Source organism: Sebastes fasciatus, chromosome 15 (assembly GCF_043250625.1).
Source record: "Sebastes fasciatus isolate fSebFas1 chromosome 15, fSebFas1.pri, whole genome shotgun sequence".
Lineage (NCBI taxonomy): Eukaryota > Metazoa > Chordata > Actinopteri > Perciformes > Sebastidae > Sebastes > Sebastes fasciatus.
The window spans coordinates 3,144,878-3,160,842 of NC_133809.1; the positions used below are offsets into that span (position 1 = coordinate 3,144,878).

The window sequence follows — 15,965 nt, forward strand, 5'->3', positions numbered from 1 at the left end:
GGCGGGTGCTAATTTCAGACCCTGCTGCTGAGTTACAGAAGTCTCTTTCCCAATGTAAGTCTATGGGAAAAAGTATTTTTGGGCCCAATGGCATCACATGATGGACACGGAAGTTGCAGTACCGCCGTTTGGCCACCACAAATATTGGCATCAATGAGGCCAAAACGTAAAGTTTGTTGTTATAGTGCCACCATCTTGTCAAACTTTACCAAATTCGACACCGCACTCCCTCGGGTCCCTTGCAATACACACGCCAAGCGTGAAGTAGATCGGATGAACGGTTCTCGAGATATGCAAAGGACACACAGACAGATAGACAAAGATTCCTTGCTTTATAGATGCTAAACTGCATTTGGTTGTCTCAGTACCTGTACTCTAATCGAATAAGGATGCCTCCCTGTAGATTGTTTTTAGGCATATCCAACTGGGTTTGCTTGAGGGATTAAGGCGCCAGTATAATCTGTCAGAACTGCTTGTCGGAGGGGCCAAATGTAGAAAAGACATACTTATAAAACTCTATGTAAGGTATTGAAAAAATTCAGGTGCTGTATTGGCACTGGAATTGAAAATCAGAGGAGAACCTGCAGCTCTAAAAAGAAAAAGAAGAGCGTATATCTGTTTCAACACTGTGACTGATAGCAGATGTTGTGCCGGGCGTCTCTCACCTCGCTGCAGGTCGACGGAGGCCGGAGGCTCTGATTTCAGCACTAAAGAGCTCTTAACAAGGCCGAAAACACAAAGCAGCTCCCTGTCATCTTACACAGCAGCATATGGGCCCCGGTTCCCACACCCAGCTCCATGTAAACATCTCATTAAGCTCTGCAGGGTGGGGAGCCCTCAGCCATAAAAGGAAGGGACAGAACAACAGTATCACCCCCCCCCCTCCCACCACCAACACCTCCCCACAGACAGTGTCAATTAGACCCTCGTCTGAGAGCTGCTGCAGGTCCTGTGAAGCTACAGGTAATCACTGCAAATTAATACCTGCACGAGCTCAAGGGGATTTCTGTGAACTCTGTGAACGCTTTAAAAAGGTGTGGAGACATCAGTGAGCACGTGGATCAAATATGTATGTGATGAACATCTAATCACAAGCATTTTGTAAAGAGTATATATGAACTCTCTAAAGGCAAAGAAGTACAAACAAGACCTGAGAGGAAAATAAATGTCTCTTTTCAAAGCAGGTTTAGGTGTCAGGGGTCAAAGGGTCAACTGAGAGGGGGCGGACAGATCACTGAACACAAAGACCTGGAGGTCTGAGAGAGGGAGAGGGAGTGTGAATGGATGTCAGGTATCGTCCATATCTCCCTCTGATCTGAGACCTATCTGCACGCTGTCTTTGTGCGGTAGCAGCAGATAGTGGTGGAAGAAACCACCACTTTCTCTGGGTGTTATCCACTCGCCGCTACGGAGAGTGAGTGTGAATGAACACTACATTCTTTGATGAAAAGATGAAGATGTCAGAGCACGGCTGTGGGTAAACTCAAAGGTGAATAACAATCTCTTTGTGGATTCTTATTCAAACTACTGATCTCTTTTCTTTAAATGGACTGGACAGGTTAAATGGATTTTTAATGCCTATTGTTTTCAGCTTTTATTGATTTTTACAGAAAACATCCAGATGAGTTTAAACTGATTTTCGTATGGATTTTATGTCCCCACATGCACAAAAGTTGTTCTCACAAAACAACACTGGTCATTGCAGGTTACAGTTTAAAAAAGGAGGAACGGAGTTCAGAAAAGGTTGTGATTGAACACAAAGAGAAAAGTGGGTAGAAAATGCAAATAGGCTCTTCATTGCAAGTTTAAATTGGAAAATCTGAGCATTTCTATTGCTTCTACGTGGCTCTCAACATGGCCCCGGCTAGCAGCTAACAGTGCCAACAGCGATAACAGTGTTAAAGGTACTGTTTATAAGTCCTAGCACGTATAAATCATTGCGGGTCGGTGTCCCATGCGCGCTCACGTGTGGCTACGCTGTTCAGACTCAGACTCCACCACAAACTACACGGAAGCACCAACACTGCAAAGTACTATCTAGTGCAGCCCGTCTGTTAAACCGTGTTAACTCTTCCTGCTTCAGCCTCCTGACCGCGGTCAGACAACACATGGGAGACCGTAGCTTTGGTCTCCAGGGCCGGAGTCTCTGCTGTACTCTGCTCCTCTGCTCCTCTGCCTGCCTGTTTGCACACTCCACACTGCAGAAGAGTTAGTTTAGCTCTGAGAATATCTAGTGAATGTACAGTCGACGTTTGTGCAGAAATAACTGCTGCAGCTCCTCCAGACCAACAGAGGTTTCCGTGTCTTGTGAAGTGACGGGGCTCCGCAGAGAGAAACGTTATCGTCTCCGACCAAAACTCTGGTGTCTCCCCTGTTCCCTCCGGCCGCGGTCGGGAGGCTGAAGCAGGAAAAGCCAACACTAGGATCAGCATTGATTCATGGAGAGACCTTCGTCTGGTCAGCTAACATTACTGCCAAGCAGCTGAAATATAGAGTGATATTGTGCTTTTAGCTGACGTGTGTCTCCTCACTGTTTTGAGCGATGCTCGTTCATGTCTATGTAGAGCGAGCACAAGCGCGAACAACAGGACGCTGACTTTAGTTGACTTATCGGCCACAGGTGTCGCTGTTAACAAGACATTTCTGACTCTTACAAACAGTCCCTTTAAGGTACATTTTGAGCAGATAAAGATTATAATTATAAATATTTGAATCGATTGACAGCCCTGAAATGCAGACATAACAGAGAGAAAATACTCAACTAAAATACCAGTACTTTGATACTGTACTGAGTTACTGTACTTCATCTCTGAACTGTCATGCAACAGCAGAAGCAGCAACATGTTGGAGCCTAATAAAAACCGACTTCCTGACCTGAAGAATGCCATTCGGTCCAAACACGTTCCCTCACAAAAACTCGCATTGGCCTTCATTTTACTTTGATTTATTTTCTTCTTTTTTACAATGCACAACATCCTCGGTGGGAGGTGAGCTTGGATGCGGGAGTGAGGCTTCACTCTCACCACCACCATCACCACAACCACAACCAGGAGCGACAAGTGTGTGCTTGACTGCATATTTGTGGAGGTGGGCATGTTTGCCTTGGCTCACACGAATAGTCCTGGTTAAGTATAGCAGGTGATAATAACCAACAGTGAATTTGACAGGAAATAAGCCGTTTTACAGCTCTTGTAACACTAGAAGAAGACATAAATCTTCTCTTTTCACTGGAACCATACAGTACATCGTTGTGTGCATTATCTCTGAGAAGATCTCTCTTTTTTCTCTCTCTTAACAGAAATGGGAGGGCTGAGAAAGTTGGCGCCCTGTTGCTTGATGGGGAACAGCAGTTGCACTTCGTTGTATTGTATTTAGATGTTCTAGAAAAAAACAAACGCTCATATCTAAATTATGATTCATTACGTCGACTGTCGATTCAAGTGACAGCACGGGGGTGGGGGGGAATACATATTGTCTCAGAGCAACAGCGCCGCATATACGCCTGCGTTTACAGCCTAGTGGTAAATGATTGAGGTGTCCTTTCAAGGCGAAACACACCATTGTTTCGCTAACAATCCACAATCTGACGCAGGAAGCGATACACAGGACACAAATACAATGACCAGCGCGGCTGTGGGTTGGCGACAACAGAACGGCGGCTCCACGGAGCAGTGGGAAAATGTTCCTGTGTGCTCTCTGGAGCGCCCCGAACACACACAAACACACACAATACAGATGTGGAAGCAGTCACAGATACTGTACAAAAAGACAGAGCATGATTAGAAACCTCATGCACGCACAGTTTCACTCCTAAGTCATGCATGGATATAACGCCAGTGGTGCTGACATAAACCACGTACAGTAGGGCTAATTAGAGAGGCAGTGAATGCCACGATGATTTAAGGCTGCAGTGATAAACATCATAGACCTGAAGATCTGGAGCGGATCCAAGCCGGGGCCTTCTCCTCAAAACACTTGACGTTCCCCTCCGTCCAACCTTCCTCCTGAAATGGGACCTGATCCGGCTCTCGTCTCTTATAAAAGAGAAACGCTTTTCCTGCCAGCTTTTTATTTAGCTTCTCTCTATTATTTATAAAGGACACGGGAACAATCTGGCGGTAGTCGAGGAGCTGCTGTTGCTCACTAGAAGTCAACCGATTGTGAAGTTTAATTGTGGATGTAGGACAGGTAGGGTTGTTTAAAATAAAATGCCAGAACTTACTGTTGAACCTTTATCTAAACTTACAACAGCTTAAAATACGGTGACAAGACGTCCCGGTTTGTCCGAGATTGTCCTGACAAATATCTGTAAAACAGTCAAATGTCCCGGTTTTCAATAGTCACTAATAAATTGTCCTGGTTTTCACTATAACTAAAATAATGATTACAATATTATACTTACATAAACGCTTATCATGTTCTGTCCCACTCATTAATTCATTTGTGCACATGAGATAAGTATATAAAGAGCTGAAGAGAAGGTATGGAGTTTTGTACTTCCTGAACTGACTGTGAGAGCTGCTAATGATGATGGAAGAATAAAGGAAAAATTCATCCGGACTTTGCAGTAGTTCAGATGAAAAAAGCCCATTCTGATCTGACACTGCGGTGTTTCTCCAAGATCAACCGATATGGCATGCTACACGGATAGAAGATGATGCATCTGAAACGCGTTCAGGCCGGCTACCTGCTGACTCAAGAGACAATCATCAGGAAATTGCGCTTCAGCTGCACTCAGGTCACGCTTCATAGGATGAAACTAAACAGGATGATCATGTTTGACACGCTCTTGCGGATGATAGGGGCGGGACCAAAATGGATTCACTTATGTATTGCAATTTATTTATTTTTTATACAATTTTTAAATATATTTTTTTATGCCAGAATCGATATATTTGCTTCATTTGAGTCTATGTGGAGGTAGAAGGAAGTTACCGCTTTTATTGTTGTAGTCTGAGTAACGTGACGTCATATCCGTCCCGTATCCGTCAACCAAAACAAACCACAGCTGGCCGAGACGATAAATGTCGGAGGGTCTGTGTGGATACGAGCTGCACCCTCACATGTTAAATCCAGCATGGTAAACACTACACATCCAGTAAAGGATGGAAACACTTTGGGTTTCACACATTAACAGGAAAAGCAGAGCTAGACATCACGGCTAAAGCTGAATGCTAACTCTGTCACAGACAGGAAACGTCAACGTATTATGGCAACGTTGCGGTGGAGCCGGCCGTCGCTCTCATCTCCGCGGTCAAATGGGCCGACGTTACGACTGTAGAGCACCCATACACTGACATTTATGTTAAATGCATTCAAACGGCCCCGATGGAGCTGACCATGGATGGATAAAGAGAACGGAGCTGACGGGAGAGCTAGAGACCACCTTGGAGAAGTTAGAGGAAGTAGACACATGGGGCTACATCCGGTTTTCAAAATAAGGTGTTAACAAAGGGAACTGTATATAGATAGGTGTATTTTCCTAATTGGACTATTTTTAAATTGTGGTATTACCGCTGAGCACTTTGTCCACCAGTCTGTTGATGAATTGGTAGACGGCTGGATGGTTGGATGATCAGAAAGCAGCGACAGGGAGGAGGAGGAGGATTTGGCTTTGAGGCTTTTGAGTGAAACCAAGCAGCACCGGGTCAACACGCCGAGCCGCTCAGAGCTGCTCCATCATCAGACCAACAGCACCCAGACTGACCTCCCATCTCTGCTCCTCTCTTACCGCTCTCCTCTCTGTTCTCGGTTTACCGTCAACACAGATAAGAAGCCGCTTCAAACTCTCATTTTGTTTATTTGTCTTTTTTTCTTTTGTCTCTTTTCTCCTTTGGATAATAGGATCTCCAGCGGAGAAGCTGCGTTATCTGTGGGCACTTTGTTTGGAGGGTTGTTGATCTAATCGCTCTGAAACTCGATGCAGCAGCTCCTCTCACGGCCGCACGATTCCATCAGAATACTTTAAGTGGGAAAGTGTTTGCACCTGTATGTAAATATCCTTGTTTGTCCTTTCAGTATTGTGTCGTGCCTGTGGTCGCACTTTAAATTAATAATTTGATTTCATTTTAAACAAATTTTCCACTTTGATGAGATCATTTCCTTCTTTTTTAAAACCAAGCTGGTTCAGAAATGTTCTTGAAATCGTCATTTTTTTTTAACATTCAGGAAACAAACAAAAAAAAAATTAAAATTTTGTTTGTCTCTCTGAGATTTTCTCACTTCTTCATTTCCAATCATCGTTTATTTAGATGCTCATCAAGCTGCAAAAGCATGCACGTCCTTGTTAACATGATGTGCCGAGCCCAGAGCTCTGACACGGCCTTGACACCACACTGATTATGCTGAGAGAAAAAAAAAGAAGAAAAGAGCGAGGAAGGCAATCTGATAGGAATGCCGCTGGAATTCCCCGGAATCTCCCCCCTTCCCTCCCTCCACTCCCCCATCACTGTTCACATATCCATAAGGAGTTTTAACGTGCAGCACAATAGACAAGGGGAGCTATTCTGCGACCATAATGCAAGGAAACGTTACCTCAGTGCAAAAAATGTCAGGACTATAGAGGCCCCTCGTCCTGGAAACAATCAGTGAGGAAGCTGAGGCAGGTGCCCACCTCCTGTGAAAATATCCTACTGCAGAGGGAAGGGCTGGGCGTGTCGCTGCCGACGGCGGCAGCAGCAGCAGCAGCAGGGCAGAGGAGCAATTAAACCATAAAGTCATAACTGCACCAAACACCGCGCTGCGTGTCACCAAACAAAGGCACTCACAAAAACGGAGTTCATCACTGCATGCAAATCATTATACTCTGGAGGAGTAACTGTCATTTACTATACATGCAGACACAGACACATGCAGCAGATGCCATTAGTGGCGGGAAAAGTAAATAATTAGATAGTTTGGGTGTTTTGATTTGTGGTTGTATGAGGTACTTCTCCATAGTCGGTGTATTACCTAAAGTAGATGGAGTTTGGAGAAACAGACAGGAGTACCAGCACGGGAGCAAAGCAATGTACTCGATCGGTTAGTTTGTTATTGTGTGACGTTGGCGTTTTAAAGTGTTAGTTCGGATTCGGATTTGACAAAATCAGACTATATGTATCGCCAGAGCCGGGCAGAGCTGGTGATGTCAGCAAGAATGCTGCTGCCCCGACTGCAAACTGAACCACACTGCCGTCGCCTGTTCTCATCAGTTTGGACTCTCAACTTTCTGAGTTCGTGGACACAAGATTGAATCTGCCGTACTCTGTATTAAGAGAAGCCTAACTTAAAGGTTATTCAAGAGAATCAATCCCTTTGCGGTGAACACTTTTGGGTGAAATGACCCTTCAAGCTAACGCTTCTACTACTGTACTGTATGGAGTTATTTAGATGAAATGCAACTGTAGAGCAAGCTGGATATCTTGGATTGTTCAGTAACAATTAATAGTGCTCAAAACAAGCTCAAACCGGCACAAACTGATTTCTCTTAAGCTCTCCATTTAAGAGGCCTTAATCTACCCAATTACACATCCAAAACAACACACACCCGCTACACATCCTGCCTGTGACATGATACGTGATGACGATCTAGACTAGAAACGCCGTGCATCGTTCGATAAATTACAGGGACATTAGAGGCACAGAATACTGTATTTTTCTTGTTTTGTGCCTTGGTTTTTTATCCGACATAATGACCGGCTGGGCGTCCCACGAGGGGCGGCGGGGATCAAAACTCCACGGCCTCCCGGAGGACTTCCTTTAATGTCTTTGTGCACGCGTGGACTTGATACCCTCCCTGCTTTAAATTAGATCCCACTACATCCATTAGTCACAGAAGCCTGTTAATATGTCTCTTCAGAGGGAGGGGACCCCACATAAAGCTCTATACCAACCTATTGTGGCTCTGAAAACCAAGAGCACCTTGAATTTCACTGAGCATTTTATTAATGTTCTCTTGTTTCTCCTCTCGTCTGTTTTACTGGTTCTAGATGCAAAAGTAAAGTTTGAACTGTTAAGGATGTGTAGTTTGTGTGGAGTACGTACCGGTGCCGGTCGGATAGTGTCAAGTTGCTGCTCCAATCAGAAAGCTGCCATCTTTGAGTTTCCATGACAACGATGCATAGAAGGACAGTCGTGGATCAGGCCTATAAACAAGTTAAAAAAGTAGAGATTAGTTTTATTGTTGCATCTGTTTTTCTGAAGTAAAAGAAGTAAATAAATAAGGAAAAGAGTCAGTGCAGAAGGATGGAGGAAAAAGAAGAAATCATGAAAAAGACTAACTGAAGATAGAGTTTTGTTGGGTGTAATTAAATGTACAAACAGGCATGATTAAAAGAAATAATAGAAAAGAATCAAACATCTCATTTGACCTGATAAAAGTAAATATGTACTCCGATGACAGCTGAAACTTGTAAAGTGTCTTATGTAGAGCTGCAATGATTAATCGATTAGTTGTCAACTATTAAACTCATATATACTATTTTGGGAATCGATTAATCGATGTAAGTCATTTATCAAGAAAAGAAAACTCTAAATTCTCTGATTCCAGCTTCTTAAATGTGAATATTTTCTGGTTTCTTTACTCCTCTATCTCAGTAAACTGAATATCTTTGAGTTGAGGACAGAACAAGACATTTGAGGACATCATCTTGGGCTTTGAGAAACACTAAACTAATCACTAAAATCAGGATAAATTAAGTAAATTGGCAATAATACCGCATATCACCCTGTTGAACTTAAAACAACAACAAAAGATAAATGACACCGACACCGAAGCTTTCCTGAGTGCTACTAACTTCAGCTACTAGCTACTAACTTCAGCTGAGTTCACACCCTCAAAGCCTCAACAAATCCAGTAGCCATACATTGCATGGGCCTAAGCCAGCACACATTTGGTCCTTATTGGGTCCACATTAGTCCAGAATTCGGCTGAGTGTGCCGACACTAAACGTACGTTGCATTTCCAATCTGTTCTTTTTGTTTAGTTCCACCTGCTTTCATTAAGGTTCTCTTGCTGCCCCGTTCCCCTCTGGTGTTTCCCTCTCACGCTCACTCTTCTCCAACAGGAACCCCCCAAAAAACATAAAAGTAATATTCATTTAAAAGTACAACACAACACAGATATAAAAGTCAGGATTTGAGAAGACGTGGGAGGTGGAGGTCAAAAAGCCAAAGCTGTGTGACTACATGTGTTCATGGGTGTGTGGATGTGTGTTTATCGCTGGTCAGGATCTCAAAGAGGGTGCAGCAGCATTGTTAATACACGGTCATTTTGTGTTGCACTGAGTGACAGACGGGCTGGAAATGTACGTTCCCGGCTCTCTTAGGAAGGTGGCAGCGGGCCGCACTCGGGTGGGTTTCACTTAAGGAAATGACACTTTCTCCCGCAAGATCTGGATCTGGCGGAGCACGCTGCCAGGCACAACAATGCGGTGTTGAAAATGGGAGTGGGCCACGTCAACCTCTCGGTACCGAGCCGAAGGAGTGGTCCGGCTGGCCGGCCCGATAAGCACCTGCCACGAGGCTGTGAGGAGGAGAAAGGGGAGCGCCGCGGTACAAACTGTTCTCATTAACACCCTGAGTGACACACGCATGATGATGTCACCCACCACCAAATCCTCCAGGGATGAAATGACCTTCACTAAATAAAAGAAAAGGTGATTATTTAAAGGGCGGGTCCATTATTTAGTTGTTTTTTTATTAGGTTTTTACATGATCCTGGGGCTTCCCAGTGGTGTACCAATACACAGCACAACAGTGAAGTGAACGGATTGAAATGACTCAAAGAGAAAAAGTTGGTGGTGCGAGTGTTGGACGGTCGAGCACCTCTCAGATCCTAATTACAGAGGCCAACTGTGGGACACAGAGGGAGCGAGACATGTCTGGACATGTGGACTTGGTCCAACACTTGGGCCCCCTTACCTGTAACTGGGCCTCAGTTACTACAGTTAGTCAGTCGCTCCGTCTTAGAGTATGTTATATTTGATCCGTTTGAGCAGGGTGTGGTTTACCACATTACAGAATACAATGAGCAGTGAAGTGTTCAATCACAGGAACATTATTGTTTCAGTTCGTTCAGTTTACCTTCCTGTGAGTGACAGCTACCTCCCACCCATCTGGTTCTAAACTACACACTGAAACTAACTGTTAAATTATCTGCAGCTGCTCCAAGAAGTCGGTTCACTGGCAGTTAATTTGGCCTGACTGAACTCTTAATGGAGCGCAAGAAGAAGAAGAAGGTTTTATTCTTTGTGGGAAACTGCTCAGAAAGTGTGAGGTGACAGACGAGGACCAAAATGTCTCCACGGGGATGGAAGGTTAAGTCAGTCCTCCAAATGAGGACATTGATGCAGCGTGGCTCGAGACTAAAAAATTGATTCACCTCTGTATCGCGATTTCTTTTTTTACGATTTTAAAATATATTTTCTTAATGCCAGAATCGATATATTTGCTTCATTTCAGTCTACAGTATGTGGAGGTAGAAGGAAGTTACCGCTTTTATTGTTGTAGTCTGAGTAACATGATGTCATATCCGTTCCGTATCCGTCAACCAAAACAAACCGCAGCCGGCCGAGACAACAAACGTTGGAGGTTCGGCGTGGATACGACCTGCACCCTCACATGTTAAATCCAGCGTGGTAAACACTACACATCCAGTAAAGGATGGAAACACTTTGGGTTTCACACATTGACAGGAAAAGCAGAGCTAGACATCACGGCTAAAGCTGCATGTTAACTCATGGAAATCTATGGAAATAACATTGATTGGATTATAGTCACCAGAAGTATAAAACATTAGATGTCCCTTATAAATTAAAAAGAAAATACCACTAATTTGCGAGGGAAATGTCTTTATTCTTTGATTTTTGGGTCGCTGGAATTTTTTTTATAAATAATTCCTCACAATGATCCTGATATATTTGACTTCAGGACATCTCTAACTACATACATGCTGAAAATCAAACATTTTTACTGGATTAATTTAGATATTTCCCAAAGTAAAAGTCCCTAGAAGTGTATGATCCAACTTTTTCCCCATGGTCTAGTGTTAAAAAAGTTAATAAAAATCGCAATATCCAATTGGCACCCAAGTATCGTGATCTACTAGACCTACTGCAACCCTGAATTAATATAGTTTAGGAAAGGGTTTCAGTTAAAGTCAGGTTTAGAATGGATTGGGGAATAATAATATTGTCAATAAAGGTGTACTACTATAAAGTCTTACTAGGCATGCCTGTGTTTGTGTGTGCGTGCCGTCCGGCTGCCTCACATGAGCCGTGGAGGCCGGACACAGGCGAGCGGCTCCTGACAGGCATCTCAAACCCCTCCTGCCCTCTCCACCGTGTGGCCTCGCCGATAATGGGAACCCGATCGGAGGGAGAGCAGAGCGGGCGGCGGAGGGAGGGGGGGGGGAGTGTGTGGTCCGTCTTTTGTGAGAAACTCTTCAAAGCGCTGGCCCTCCTATTTGTCCACTGGAGCTCTTTGTAACGGAATCCTCCACTGTCATTTTGCCCCTTTTATTTTTAGGCAGGGCTATTATTGCTCCCATACCCCTCACATACCCCGAGGCTTTGTGTGCAGGGACAGGGTCAGGTTTTAACTTTTTTTCAGGACCGTCTTTTCTCCCCCGCCCTCCTCCACATGCTGTGTGTACAGAGTAACGGATCACACCGGCAACGGGCGCTCCGCTAATTCCAGGTCTCACAGGAGGACGCCTGGTTGGTGTGCAGCCCGGTACGTTATTAGACCAAAGTCCTGAGGTCTCTATTCCACTGCTAAATGTGTGACACCAATACGATGATAACGTCCTTCTCTTCTTTGATCTACTGTGGGAATAGTCACCTCAAATCAGAGAGCAATATAGCATCACATGGAAATGATCTGTATTGGTTTATGGAATAACTGAATGAACACAAGACCACAAACTTCAGATGCAGTATGACTATTACTGGAGGGCTGCTGCTCAAAATGAAATTATACGACATGTTTTCATAGCTAAGTTGTAGAAATTTGATCAAACTTGCAACTTACCAACACAACTAAGTTGTGCAGGGGTGTTAAAGCTGTGCAGGTGAATCAAGAGAAGCGTAGAAATAAACTTCAATAACTTGAGTTTTTTGTGCTGCTGTGTGGACGACAAGTTTTGTCAAAGGTTCCCTCACATTCGCTTTCGAACCGATCGGAAATGGACCAAAACCTAAAGTGCGTACATAACTGCAGGATAATTAGACCCGATACAGAATTAGAGCTGCTATTCGACTATTCGGATATTTGTCCGTTGGGGTAGGTATTCATCTTTAAAATGTTGGGATTTATTTGTTTATCATTGACCGGTGTGTTGTCAGTGTGTTTGTGAGAGAGAGCGAGAGAGCTTTAGCGAATCAATAGCTATGCAATGAAATAACGGCGCGTAACATTTGAACTGGAAAGTCAGAATTTCTGTGTTCCCAGTCAAACACTTCCAAGACCTAAAAATCTAAGATGACTGCTCCTTGCATCAACAGTAAAAAGCTTTTAGTACTATACTGTTTTTAGACTTATTGTACTGGAACACTGTTGACTCGGGTGTTGCGTCACTTCTAGCTCCGGCTTCCGATTTTTGAGGTGATTGAAACACAGTCTAAGACTCAGTGGTGGCTGGTGACTCAAAACATTTGGGGAGGACAGGAGGTCTCGGTTCGCTTGTTTTGGTGCTGCACCTGAGTGCGATTGCTGTGTTCATACCTGCCCAAACGCACCGCACCGAGACGGTAAACGCTCCAGGGTTCCATTCAACCCAACTAAACAAGGCAGGTGTGAATACGCCCTCAGTGTAACCAAGCTTATCGTTTATATGACTATTTTGGTACCAACGTTTACCTGCCAGTGTGGCAGGTACTCGCTGAACAGAAAATCCACCCACATTTGGTGCTTAGCGGGTTCATTTCGGACCCTTCATTTGGGTGTTAGACATATTGACACACAAACCTGAGACCTACGGCAATGTAGTGGATGTAACGTGGACCTGAGCCCGACTCTGAGCCCGGGTCGAGTTGACCCGCAAGACCTCTAGGACAGAGAAATTACACTGATATGTTACAGTTGTGGTTATATACTGTAGTCTTCTGGGATTACAGCCACGGAGAGCAACAACAGGGAGACAGATGGGACGTTTGTAGAAGAGGGATGACGGCGTTTTCGGGGACAGATGCGTGGTGAGGGACAGAGCCCTACAGTCCCTGCCTGCTCGTCTCTCTGGTTGCCAGCCTGCTTGTGTCCACTTCCTGACCCCGTGGTGCAGCAGTGCATGCCGCCCCCCTCCTCCCCACGTCACCCTGTTCCCCTGTAATATCTGACATGAGTAGATGAATAATAGATCAGAGGCTTTAGCTGCCCCGTAACTCTACCCGAGTCCCAGGACAGGAGGCAGGCCAGCGGCTCCAGCCAGCAGGGGACACGTGACCGCGGCAGAATGGCCATTCAGTGTGACCGTTGATGAGTAAAAGCTGCATTATTACCGCCGCCGGTCAAACACCATGTGGTTGATATGAACGCTTAGCTGGCTGGTGCCTACAACTGTAGCCTCAGTGTGCGTCCAGCTGCTCTGCTGCACACAGCTGTGGAGGGACGGCGATGTGTGAGTTCAGACTGTGTGTGACGGATCCAGCCAAAATAAAAAGTACTTCAGGCTCCCTTACTTTGATCAAAACCTCCCCAGACGATAGAACTACAAGCAAGCCACCAGCATTACAACAGATTCATTGCATATAAAAACACGTCACCTTAAACCTGCAATTATCCATTTTTGGCCACAAGGGGGGAACAACACATTCACACAGCCCTGAAATACACACCTAAACAAACACTTTCCTATTTACACTCCAGCAGACACAGAGCAACATCATTATTGCAAGTCGTTTCAACATTTAATAGCTAAGCTTGACTGTCCGGAATTAACATTAGAGATATCTACAATTGCTGTTAATTTCATTCTGACTAGTCAAAACCACAGTTAGAGATATCTCTAGTTCAGTTCTGACTATCCTAAATAACAGTTACAGATATCTCAAACCTCATTATGACTAGTCAGAGTTGATGTGCATAACGTTGCTCATGCAAGGCTTCCCATTGGATATCAACAAAGCAGATCTGATCAGTGTCAGCAGAAGCTTTTCCTAACGTAGTTCGGTAAAGTTGGAAAGATATTTACAGATTCAAACTTCCCGGATCAATAAGTGAAACGTTAAAACACAAACGACGGCCCTTTCTAACCGTAGTAAGGTAGACATGTCAAATACACCTGGCTAAGATCCAATCACAATGTGAGCCAGACCACCTCCGGATTCTTTTTCTGCTAGGGTTGTCAAACAATTCAAATATTTAATTGCGATTAATCGCATGATTGTCCATAGTTAATCACGATTAATCACAAATTAATCACTCATTTAACTATTCAAAATGTACCTTAAAGGGAGATTTGTCAGGTATTTAACACTCTTATCAACATGGGAGTGGACAAATATGCTGCTTTATGCAAATATATGTATGTATTTATTATTGTAAATCAATTAACAACACAAAACAATGACAGATATTGTCCAGAAACCCTCACAGGTACTGCATTTAACATTTAAAACAATATGGTCAAATCATAACATGGCAAACTGCAGCCCAACAGGCAACAACAGCTGTCAGTGTGTCAGTGTGCTGACTTGACTATGACTTGCCCCAAACTGCATGTGATTATCATAAAGTGGGCATGTCTGTAAAGGGGAGACTCGTGGGTACCCATAGAACCCATTTACATTCACTGATCTGGAGGTCAGAGGTCAAGGGACCCCTTTGAAAATGGACATGACAGTTTTTCCTCCCCAAAATTTAGCGTGACTTTGGAGCGTTATTGAACCTCCTTCTTGACAAGCTAGTATGACATGGTTGGTACCAATGGATTCATCAGGCTTTGTAGTTTCATATGATACCAGGATCTTGCGTTAATGCGTTAAAGAAATTAGTATCATTAAAACAAATTTGACAGCCCTATCATGGATATTATATTCCATTTCTGCCAACAGATCCCCTGAAATGTTACTCACTGTTCCTTTAACAGCAGGTGTAAATGGGGTCTATATGTGCAGTAAAACCAAAACAACAAGCTAATAATATTTATATAGGGATATATGGATATATGTCCTGCTACTGTAGCTTTCACATTATACAGTTATTTGATTTAACGTGAATAAAAGTCTCGAATCAATCGAGCTTTAAAAGACAAGAAGAAAAAGGAGTCTTGTGTGTTTTGTCGGAGGCTCTGAGGAGAAACACTAGCCGGCCGTGAGTTGAATAAAGAGTCGATTACAACAGAGCCCAATCAACACAGTGCATCTGATTCACACATTGACCAGAGAATAATGCAGCACGCTTGGATACTCACAAAACAAATGCACACACACAAACACAAAAACACACACAAACACACGCCGGCCTCTCCGGAGAGGATCGGGTTTCCTTCTGTGTCCAGTGGCTTATTAAACATTAAGCTCAACAGCTTCCCTACAGGAGGGGGGGAGGGGAGGATAAAGGCCTCCCCCACCTCCCTGCCTCCCCTCTCTCATTACAGCTGTTGAGGTATGAGACAACAGAAGCGCGGCCACAACAATGGAGCTGGAGGCCGACAGCCAATGGGTACGTTCGCTGTAGCGTTCGCCCGGCGACAGCAGGTAGGCCTGAGAGGGTGAGATTAACTCTGCTTTTCACAGAGGAATGGAAATTCTGCTTTTCATGTGGTGGTCAGCAGTAGTGAGGTGGATAATGTTATACAGTATATACTCACTGTAATTTATACCTTCAGGTAATCTCATGCACCTGTATGTATAACAGATGGAAATTAAAAATAAAGTACAGGAAACTAGAGGAAACTGCAAATCAGTCACTGAAATGATTCACAGTAGTTACTTAGTTAGCTAGTTAGTTACAAGATATCTTCCAGAAAACAAATCATAATTAGGGCT

At 44.0% G+C, this 15,965-nt stretch overlaps 1 long non-coding RNA gene across 1 annotated transcript in view; it reads right to left on the reverse strand.

The window, feature by feature from the left end:
- Window positions 1-8,150: 8,150 nt before the first annotated feature.
- The window catches only part of LOC141783616 (uncharacterized), a 105,240-nt gene continuing 97,425 nt past the window's right edge, over window positions 8,151-15,965 (reverse strand). Inside the window, exon 3 of the long non-coding RNA XR_012597316.1 lies at window positions 8,151-8,175. This is a non-coding gene — a long non-coding RNA (uncharacterized LOC141783616). The remainder of the gene's footprint in view (window positions 8,176-15,965) is intronic.